This window comes from Pseudophryne corroboree, chromosome 4 (assembly GCF_028390025.1).
Source record: "Pseudophryne corroboree isolate aPseCor3 chromosome 4, aPseCor3.hap2, whole genome shotgun sequence".
Lineage (NCBI taxonomy): Eukaryota > Metazoa > Chordata > Amphibia > Anura > Myobatrachidae > Pseudophryne > Pseudophryne corroboree.
The window spans coordinates 251,325,479-251,333,448 of record NC_086447.1 but is presented as its reverse complement, the minus strand read 5'-3'; the positions used below and the strand labels follow the sequence as shown (position 1 = coordinate 251,333,448).

At 48.6% G+C, this 7,970-nt stretch overlaps 1 protein-coding gene across 2 annotated transcripts in view; it reads right to left on the bottom strand.

Annotated features, from left to right (window-relative positions):
* Positions 1-7,970, bottom strand: part of RHBDD1 (rhomboid domain containing 1) — a 292,572-nt gene that overhangs the window by 78,257 nt on the left and 206,345 nt on the right. The window lies entirely within an intron of this gene.

The window sequence follows — 7,970 nt, the reverse complement described above, 5'->3', positions numbered from 1 at the left end:
GGGTGCGATTTTTTTAAGTGTCTTAAAAAAAACGCAACAACAAAAATTGCAAATGTAATAGGGTGCAATTTTTAAGGATAAAATGGTTTTTGCAAGCGATTATTGGGGATTTTTAGTAAAGGAAACATACGAATTTTAGTAATAAAAACATTTTATGGTCATGTCTTATTACTAAAAGTCAGAAGCATGCACAGATCAATGAGATCCGTGCATGCTTCTGTGCGAAAATGTTAAGAACGTGTAAAACTTTGTTTTAAAAAACGATGTGCAGGTCCCCCCAAAAGCATAACCAGCTCCGGACTATTTGAGCTGGTCCTGGTTGCAAAAATACAGGAAAAAATGAGTAGGGGTCCCCCATATTTAAGCAAACAGCACTGGACTCTTGGACCAGTCCTGGTTCCAAAAATGCGGGGGACAAAAGTAGGGGCCCCCCGTATTTTTGAAACCAGCTCCAGGCTCCACTAGCCAGGGAGGTGATGCCGCAGTCGGGGGACACTTTTATACAGGTCCCTGCGGCCGCAGCATCACACACCCCAACTAGTCAACCCTGGCCGGGGTTCCCTGGGAAGATGGGGACCCCCCCCCCCCCCCCTCCAGGCACCCAAGGGCCAGGGATGAAGCCCAAGGCTGTCCCCAGCAAGCCTTCCCCGCATGCTGGTACTTTGAGAACCACAAGTACCAGCATGTGGAGAATTAAAGCACCAGCTGGTACCTGTAGTTCCATAACAAAAGAAATACCCCACACACACACACACACACACACACACACACACACACACACACACACACACACACACACACACACACACACACACACCGTGAAAGTAAAAGTTTATCAACACACACTTACACACTCACACATACTTACCTAGTGTACCACGCAGCCCCTCGGTCCTCTTGTCCATGTAGAATCCATGGGGTACCTGTAAAATTACAACAACAAAAAAAAGAGGAAAAAACAGTGCTCAGCCACAGAGTAGAAATGCAGTGTTTTGAAACGGCTGCCAGTCTTTATTTGAAAGAAAAAGTCACTCACCTCAATCCTGTAATGTCATCCCACTATTATAATGATATAGGCCCTCATTCCGAGTTGTTCGCTCGCAAGGCGATTATAGCAGAGTTACACACGCTAAGCCGCCGCCTACTGGGAGTGAATCTAAACATCTTAAATGTGCGACCGATGTATTCGCAATATTGCGATCAAAACCGAGTTAGCAGTTTCTGAGTAACTCCAGACTTACTCTGCCTGTGCGATCAATTCAGTGCTTTTCGGTCCCGGCTGACGTCATAAACACACCCAGCGTTCGCCCAAGCACTCCCACCGTTTCTCCAGACACGCCTGCGTTTTTTCCGGAAACGGTAGCGTTTCCTGCCACACGCCCCTAAAACGCCGTACATCCGCCCAGTAACACCCATTTCCTGTCAATCACAATGCGTTCTCCGGAGCGACGAAAAAGCCGTGAGTAAAATTACTTTCTTCTTAGTAAAGTTACTTGACGCATGCGCAGTGCGAACATTACGCATGCGCACTAAGAGAATTCTCACTGCGATGCGATGAAAAATACCGAGCGAACAACTCGGAATGAGGGCCCTAGTCAAAATCTCACATAAGCCAAAATCACAAGCACACATAGTCAAAATCTCAAGAAAAGTTAGTCAAAATCAGAAGTGCTGGCCTCTAGGGAGTTCAGGGGAAATCGTAAAGTCAAAATCGAACATAGACTCTCGTGTGCACACACCTTTAAGGGCCCCATACACTACAACGATATGTCTGAGGCTGAAGTCGGATGCGATTTCCCTTGAACTCTCCCGGGAGCTTCCCGGGAGTGGTTCCATAAGATTCCATACGATTTGGTACATGTGTGGCTATTTTTGCATGCGATCTATCGCATGCGATATGTCACTTGGCGACATATCGCATGCGATTTATCGCACTGCATTCACATGTACCATAAGATAAATCTGATGCACTGGATTAGGGTACTAGGGGGGGTTGGGCCAAATAGGCATATAAAAAGCAGCAGCCATTTTAGCCATGTGCACACTGCTGCTCTGTGATTAGTGAGGCTTGTTTATACCTACCGAGCGTTCCACATTGCTACCGTGCTACCTGCTTTGTTTGGCTTGTTTCAACAAAGTGCTATACCCTATTCTGTGATGGATTCTTACAGGTAAGCCTATGGCTATATGAAGCTGAAACGTGACAGGGATCTGAAAGGGAAGAGGGTGAGGTCTGTTTGGAGCAAGGAGTGGCTGCTGAAGAAAGGGACTCTCTCTCACATGTCTCTCCTGATCGAGACTCAGTGTCGGTTGCAAATAAGTCAATTATTGAACTTCTAAGTAACCCTAAAGTCTTGCAGTTTGGCCGCAGGAAGCAGGATGCCAGAGCCATTGCAGCTGCATATGGGATCACAGTCGCTGGCATAGACACGCCCTGAAAACAGTTACGACACCCCTGAGTTTTTGCCGCTTCTCCCCGTAACTGTCCACAAATGGTCCATGACTGTTAATCACTTTTGAAATAAATCCTCAATGGACTGCGATTGCAAAAGACAAACGTGGTACATGTGCAGTGCCGCGATGATCTTGTCACAGTGGTCCAGTGCGCAGCTGACCGAAAATTGCTCAACTGCGTAAATATCGGGATTTCGTCCATCTCTGAATCAGGCCCCTAGTTACCAGTACATGCCAACCACAGGAATTCCTTTCCCTTATACACCCCCTGGCAAACATCAGTTACTTAGCAACATCCTGCGGTACAAAACTGCCTTGCCGGTTCTTCCTTACATGCAGACATCCAGTGTAACAATCATGGGCACAACCAAGTAACCACTTGAGTTTTAGATCCCAACTACGCATCACTAGTTCTACCCAATCTTTTCAGCAATACACAAGGCGGCTATTTCTTTCACGGACGATTTTAACAGTAACCCCTGCACTGCCGGATACCAGCAAATGAGTTTTGACTGTCAATCATATCATATGTACTGTATGTCTGTCTGATGTACAGTGTCTATTCTGTCTACTTTTGTCTTACATCTAATTAGACTGTTTTGGCGACCTTGCTCTGGCATATACTGCATATCATCTGACAGATGACATTGTTACTTTGGCCCTGATGTATGATCCTCCGTTATGGGGAAAAGTGGTATCAGCGCATGTTATGTGCACTGATACCGCTTCTCCCCCATGTATAACCCCATGATAGCGGCCTTATGTGCCCTTGTTATTATTAGTGCTTATTACTGCTACGCCAATATGCAGGGCAATGTAAGAGCGGTCATTAGTACTGACCATTCCGACACCTGCAGCTATTGATTTCAACAGCTGCAGGTGTCATTGCCCCATCACCACAGCAGGGACAGCTCTGTCCCTGGCTGCAGCAGCTCCTGGCTCCAGGCTGTATGTGAGATCTCGTGAGAGTAGTGAGATCTTGTGTATGTGCACAAGAGCCGGGCAGTGAGAGACACAGAGCATCAGCACTAAGCACTGTCGAGCACTGGCAGCATTTTCCAGAGGGAGGAGTTTTCACTCCGCCACTTCGGCAGCAGAGATGTTAATACATCTCAGCGATGTTGCTTCCTGTTTTGCCTCAGTAAAGAGGCAAAGCAGGAAGCGCTATATCTCCGCATGATAAGTGCGGGTGTAATACATTTACCCCAAATTTGCTACTTCTTTGAAATGTTGGAGAACATGTATGTGTATAACATTTCCTAGGCAGTTTAGCACTCATGGTACTTTTTATATATTTTTTTTTACTATGCTTTATTTACAATTATGATGCAAATTAACTGATGCCTGGTTAAATCTAGATATAAGAATGGGCACTATTATAGGTAAGACCGGGATAAAAACGAGATTTATGGTAAGAACTTACCATTGTTAAATCTCTTTCTGCGAGGTACACTGGGCTCCACAGGGAATGACAGGCTCAAAGCTTTGACCTTCTTCCCAAGATGCATAGCGCCGCCTCCTCTATAACCCCGCCTCCATGCACAGGAGCTCAGTTTTTGTTAACCAGCCCAATGAAGTAGTAGGCAAAAGAGACGACAACTGTTAGTAGCCACATACACCACATTCTCACGACAGGAGAAAGTGTCAGCGGCTAATGCCATAACAACCCAAGGAAGCTAAGTGCGTCAGGGTGGGCGCCCTGTGGAGCCCAGTGTACCTCGCAGAAAAAGATTTAACAACAGTACGTTCTTACCATAAATCTCATTTTCTGCTGCAGGATACACTGGGCTTCACAGGGAATGACATTGGGGATGTTCTAAAGTAGTTCCTTATGGGAGGGGCCACACTGTAGCAGGCACAAGAACCCGGCGTCCAAAGGAAGCATCCTAGGAGGCGGAAATATCGAAGGCATAGAACCTTATGAACGTGTTCACTGAGGACCACGTAGCCGCCTTGCACAATTGCTCAAGGTTCGCACCACTGCGGGCCGCCCAAGAAGGTCCAACCGACCGAGTAGAATGGGCCTTTATGGTAGCAGGAGCTGGAAGGCCAGCCTGTACATAAGCATGTGCAATCACCATTCTAATCCATCTGGCCAGGGTCTGCTTGTGAGCAGGCCAGCCACGTTTGTGAAAACCAAACAGAACAGAGAATCCGACCTCCTAATGGAGGCAGTTCTCTTCACGTAGATACGGAAAGCCCGTACCACATCCAAAGACCATTCTTTGGAAGACAAATCAGGAGAGGCAAAGGCCAGAACCACAATCTCCTGATTATGGTGGAAAGAAGACACCGCCTTAGGTAAATACCCGGGACATGTTATAAGAACCACAGTGAAAAATCAGATATGGTGACCTACAAGACAAGGCACCCAAATCCGACACCCGTCTAGCAGAGGCAATAGCCAGCAGAAACAATACCTTAAGAGAAAGCCACTTAAGGTCTGCAGATTCAAGAGGCTCAAACGGAGACCCGTGCAACGCCTCCAGAACCACCGACAAGTCCCAAGAAGCCACCGGCGGGACATAAGAAGGTTGAGTCCGCAACACACCCTGAGTGAACGTATGCACATCAGGTAAGGTCGCAATTTTTCTCTGAAACAAAACCAACAAGGCAGAAATATGAACCTTGACGGAGTTGTAAGTGTCATGATTGTTAGATGAGCACCAAGCAAAGTAAGAATTACAGACCCTATGATAAATCCGAGCAGAAGCCGGTTTCCAGGCCTTCAACATGGTTTGAATGACCGCCTCAGAAAAAGACGGAAGCTTCAAGAGCCACACCGTCAAAGCCAATCGGGCTAAATCCTGATATACACAGGGGCCCTGAACGAAGAGATCTGGGCATTGCGGAAGTAGGAGGAGACGCTCTATCAAGAGACCCTGAAGGTCTGAGAACCAATGCCGTCTGGGCCACGCTGGAGTGATCAGAAGTAGGATTCCTTCTTCTTGCTTGAACTTCCTTATTACTCTGGGCAGGAGTGACACTGGAGGGAACACGTATGGCAGCCGAAAGTTCCATGGAATTGCCAGTGCATCCACGAACGCTGCTTGAGGATCCCTTGTCCTTGCTCCGAACACCGGAACCTTGTGATTGTGTCGAGATGCCATCATGTCCACATCTGGAAGGCCCCACTTGTCCACGAGGAGTTGAAACACTTCTGGATGGAAGCTCCACTCTCCGGCGTGTACGTCCTGGTGACTGAGAATGTCCGCTTCCCAGTTTAGGACCCCCGGAATGAACACTGCCGATATGGCTGGCAGATGGCGTTCCGCCCACTGAAGTATCCGTGATACTTCCCTCATTGCCATGCGGCTTCGAGTGCCGCCTTGATGATTGATGTACGCCACCGTGGTGGCGTTGTACGACTGTACTTGAACAGGTCTTTTCTGTATTAAATGCTGGGCCAAGTTCAAAGAGTTCAACACCGCCCGTAATTCCAGAATGTTTATCGGGAGGAGAGACTCCTCCTTGGTCCACCGACCCTGAAGGGAGTGTTGCTCCAGCACCGCGCCCCAACCTCTCAGACTGGCGCCCGTCATCAGAAGGAACCGGTTGGAGATCCAGAAGGGATGACCCCTGCTCAATCGTTGGTCCTGAAGCCACCAGCTCAGTGACAGACGGACCTCTGGAGGCAATGAGATAATTTGAGACCTGATCCGGTAAGGCAGGCCGTCCCACTTGGCAAGAATCAGCCTTTGGAGAGGGCGGGAATGGAATTGAGCGTACTCCATCATGTCGAAAGCAGACAACATGAGACCTAGCACTTGCATTGCCGAATGTATGAACACTTGCGGACGAGAGAGGAAGCATCGAATCCTGTACTGAAGCTTCAGAACTTTCTCCTGAGACAAGAACAACCGCTGGTTGTGAGTGTCCAACAACGCTCCCAGGTGCACCATGCTCTCAGCAGGGACCAGGGAGGATTTCTTCCAGTTGATGAGCCACCCAAGGGCTTGCAGAAACTGGATAGTCCGATCCAGATGGCGTAGGAGAATCTCTGGGGAATTTGCCAGAATCAACAAGTCGTCCGAGTATGGTAGGATCCTGACCCCTTGACGGCGTACAGCCGTCATTACCGCCATGACCTTGGTGAAGACTCGCGGAGCCGTGGTCAAACCAAAAGGTACCGCCCGAAATTGTTAATGGAGGTTGCCAACAGCAAACCTCAGGTACTGCTGATGCGACACTGCAATGGGAATATGCTGGTAAGCATCCTGTACGTCCAGCGAGACCATATAGTCCCCAGGATCCAAGGCCAGAACAATAGAGCGAAGAGTTTCCATACGAAACTTGGAGACCTTTACAAATTTGTTCAAGGACTTGAAGTTGAGAATGGGCCGGGAAGACCCATTCGGTTTCGGGACTAGGAACAGCGGTGAATAGTACCCCTTGCCTCTCTGAGGCAGAGGCACCTGTACTACCACTCGTGTGTCCAGGAGGGACTGTACCACTGAATGAAGAGTCTTTGCCTTCACCTGATCTGAAGGGACGTCTGTCAGGCAAAATCGATGAGGGGGACGATTCTTGAAGGATACGGCGTAACCTCAAGTGACGATTTCCCGTACCCAGGCATCGGAAGTGGTCTTCAACCATTCCTTGGTAAACCCTAGAAGTCGGCCCCCTCCTCTGGGATCCCCCAGAGGGAGGTCCGCCCCGTCATGCAGCAGGCCTGTCAGTTTTGGAAGCAGGCTGACGGGCAGCCAAGGCCCGTTTGGGTTTGGGCTTATTGGGTTTGGAAGTGCAAACCTGTTTTGGGTACGCCTGACCTTTTGCTTTCCCTGAATGACGAAAGGAGCGAAAGGAAGTACTCTTAGCCTTCAGAACTGAAGGAACAGTACTAGGAAAACATGCTGTTTTAGCAGACGCTAAGTCAGCCACTATCTTGTTGAGGTCTTCTCCGAAAAGAATGTCTCCTTTGAAGGGGAGTACCTCCAGGGTTTTCTTAGAGTCCATGTCCACAGACCAGGACCGTAACCAGAGAATTCGGTGAGCCAAAATAGACGTAGTAGAAGCCTTGGCCGCCAGAATAGCGGCATCAGCAGCCGCTCTTTTAATGTAATTAGACACTGTAACAATATACGACAGGCATTGTCTAGCATGATCGGAAGCATGGGAAGGCAACTCCGCCTCCAGTTCCTGAGCCCATGCTTCCACAGCTTCTGCAGCCCATGTCGCTGCAATAGTGGGCCTATGCACCGCACTATTAAGGGTGTAGATTGCATAGGGTGTGGAGGGTTGTAGAAACAACCCTCCACACGCCTGTCCGTTGGCTCTCTCAAGGACGTAACAGTAGTTACAGGCAGAGCTGAGGATACTACTAGCCGCGCCACTTGCGAATCCACTGGCGGGGGTGTTTCCCAATTTTTACTAAGCTCCGCAGCGAAGGGGTAGCGAGCCAGCATCTTCTTGTGAGGCGTGAACTTCTTTCCTGGATTTTCCCAAGACTAAATGTTCAGAGTGAGGTAAAACTTGTTTAACCACCTTCTGACGTTTAAACCTGTCCGGTTTCTTAG